Source organism: Papaver somniferum, unplaced genomic scaffold (genome assembly GCF_003573695.1).
Source record: "Papaver somniferum cultivar HN1 unplaced genomic scaffold, ASM357369v1 unplaced-scaffold_35, whole genome shotgun sequence".
Lineage (NCBI taxonomy): Eukaryota > Viridiplantae > Streptophyta > Magnoliopsida > Ranunculales > Papaveraceae > Papaver > Papaver somniferum.
The window spans coordinates 321859-325048 of record NW_020645971.1 but is presented as its reverse complement, the minus strand read 5'-3'; the positions used below and the strand labels follow the sequence as shown (position 1 = coordinate 325048).

At 35.1% G+C, this 3190-nt stretch overlaps 1 long non-coding RNA gene across 1 annotated transcript; it reads left to right on the top strand.

The window, feature by feature from the left end:
- Positions 1-331: 331 nt before the first annotated feature.
- Positions 332-1810, top strand: LOC113342322. The gene is made up of 2 exons (XR_003356605.1): positions 332-481; positions 1294-1810. It is a non-coding gene; the product is annotated as an uncharacterized LOC113342322 (long non-coding RNA).
- Positions 1811-3190: the final 1380 nt, after the last annotated feature.

Below are 3190 nucleotides of genomic sequence, written 5' to 3'. Positions count from 1 at the left end.
TAGATACTTATATAGTGAAGGTTATTCTGATCATTTCAACCGAATTAAAATTTATTTTTAATTCAGGGCCTAGTAATAAAACTCTTTTAAATAGGGGCCTCATATTATGGGTTATCCATGGATTGGGCCTTAGCCTAATTTTCCCTTTCACTAATTTGTTTGGAGATCTATCCCATAATGGAAAAAATTAAGAAATCTATCCTAAAAAATAAAAAAACCGTTAGATGGTTGACATCCCGCACGGGTGGTGCTACACGTGTGTCAACTTTACATTCGTACCCTTTTCATCCGTACGAATAGAGAGACCAAGATAAAGAATGAGTAGATCGAGTGAAATAGTGGAGATCAAGTTCGTTTATGGGTTTTGGGGATGAGTACATCTGATTAAAGGAAGAAAACTTGAATCTGAGAGACTTTAGGGTTTCTTCATCATCAAAGTTGGGAAAGCTGCTCAATTCAAGATCAAGGTGATTCAAAACCGGTAAGCTCTTCCAACCCTGTTGATATTTTCGTTGTATATTTCATCTAATTTGGTTCGTTTTTGTTTAATCTTAACTTTCAATGTAGGGTTTATGTAAAGTTGATTTTATGATTTCGCGAATTGGGGATTTTGTTTCAAATAACATTTCTGTTGGTTATTGTTCATCTTTGATTAACTGTTACCTGTAATTACTAATTACGCTGTACGGCATCATTAAACAAAAACTGCTAGTAAATAAGCAATTATGATGATTTTCAAAGGATACCAATAAATGCAAGAACGGAAACTTGTGTTTTGTCATGACATTTAGCATATCGGTTGGCAGGCTTGCTATTTCCTGTAAGGCATTCATTTGAACTGGTATAATAATTTGTTTTGCCTTCGATTACGTATTCCGGAACCAATGTATACTTATGCGGTTTCATTGAGATATTCAGAAGCAATGGCAAAACTCACGGGCAAGGAATTTAACTTGCCCGCTGTCAAGGCGTATACCATTCGCTGAAGGAGCCATTGTTCCGTGATTTATAAGTTTTAGTTGTGTTTTTTTCTCTCTCTTTTGTATGTGTGTATTGGCATTAGTTTTTGGGTACTGTACTGAAAGTGAGACATGAGGTTGCGTATTAACTACTATTTGTTCTCTGTGTTGCACTATCATATAATTTGCCTTGTTAAATGAAAGAATCTAGCGGCTACATGCAATTACTTCACATACATTTCAATTTTATACTTGCACATTTGAGAAGAAATGCAAACCAATGTTTGTCTTATCTGTGTATAAACAATTAAATGACGTCGCTGTTCTTCCTCAGGTAAATCTCCAATGCTGGTAATGAAAATGTGATGGGCCTGCAAATGTGGATGTTCCTGCTAATGGTGTAGAGAGAGATACCCCTGGAGTGCAGTGACTGAAGATATGGAAGCTGAGTGGCAATTTCGTTGTGGTGGTAAACACACTGAGGACCCAGTAAACTTTTCGTTGCTTGATGAAGCAACTCTCAACCTACTCCAGGTGTATTGCTGAAGGGAATGTTTTTTGAAGATAGAACTACTTTCACAGATCATCTTAGGCACTATGCAGCGAAGACAAAGAATAATGTTTCTTTGTTCTTCTTTCATTTTTCTTTTTTTGAAGACAGAGGATTCTGCATTTTTTTTTGTTAGACCTTGCTGCATTGATTATGTCATCTGGGTTTCAGAATTTTCACAATTTAGGTTTATCCACAAAACGAAAGTTGATTTTGTCTTTTGTAATTTTTCCATTAACTGAGGTTAACAGTATCATTTCACCAATATCAGGGCACCAAAAGATTTTTTCTGGTTGCGTACTATTTAACTGTTAATGGCAAAACTGTCAACCTTAGGGGTAAAAATGTGAAATTGATGCACATGTAATTGCACTCATGTGGGATGTTAACTATTTAACAGTTTATTTCTCTTTCTAGGATAGATTTCTTAATATTTTTAGATCCCCAAACAAATTAGTGAAAGTGGGACATATTCCTAATAACTTAACTAATGATGATTTACTTTCGGTCTCTAGCTGCGTTCGCAAGGGCTTGCCCATTCCAAATTATACTTTCTTAAAACGGTGTTATACTTATGTTACTTTGTCTCATTAGCCTATTCTTTTTGGCATAACCTATATATTTTATGCATTATGTTCTAGTGAGTAATTTCTGATCATTAAAAATAACCCGACAAATCATTGATTTATTGTGGAATTTATCTTCATGTATATAGATACTAATCAGTTTGTTTAATTAATTACGTGTTGTGGAGATTGCATTTGTTGTGAGCATTATTTTATAATGACGATCTATATTGGTGATAAGGTGATTGTGTGCTAGGGGAGTCGGTCTGTTGACTGCACTGCCAATGCTCCTTAGTCCTCGCTGAAAGGAATGAGCTTTTTCCTACTTCAATTCTACATTACACTTAGATGGGATCCAAGCAACTTCAGCCCTAGATTAACAAGTTGGAATCCGCTCAAGATAGGGAAAAAAGCTGTTGGGTCTTACTATTACCTCCGTGACTAGACAATATATATTACAGAGAAAGTACTTCTATGAAGTTTGAGAACAACGAGCGTTTTGCAGTGGAGTGAAGGCCTAGCACTTACCAAAACAAAAAAAAAAGGCTTAGCATATTACTATATTTAGTTTATTGACGGAGATGATGATTGACATGAAATATATTTCAAGAGAATCAAGACATAACTATGTGAGGTTGAAATTCTAGACGGTGCTCTCCCATTTTATTTTCACATTTTTAAGAATATCTTAACTATATTTATAAATAAATATGAGATTTTTTTTCCCATTCTTTTCCTGGCATTGAGATGAAGTCTTAACATCTGAAGCGTAAAAGTAAACATCATTTCTCGGTGCGAAGCACGGGTTACTATCTAGTTATTTACTTAATAATAATAATTATTATTATAATGCAAAAGTAAAGTAAATAATACACACAAGATTTTCTTACCGAGGAAGCCACAAATGCAGAAAAATCCCGGGACCTAGTCCAGTTTTGAATACTCTGAGAATTAAGCCGTTGTACAAACTCTAATGTCGACTTCGTATAGTTGAGACCCAGTAGACTACCCCTAGATACTTAGTTTCCTCAGTATCCATGCTTTTTCGACCTTTTGGCCACGCACGTGAATCTCAAGACAGAATTCACTATATCAAGTTTCTTTACTCAGTAAAG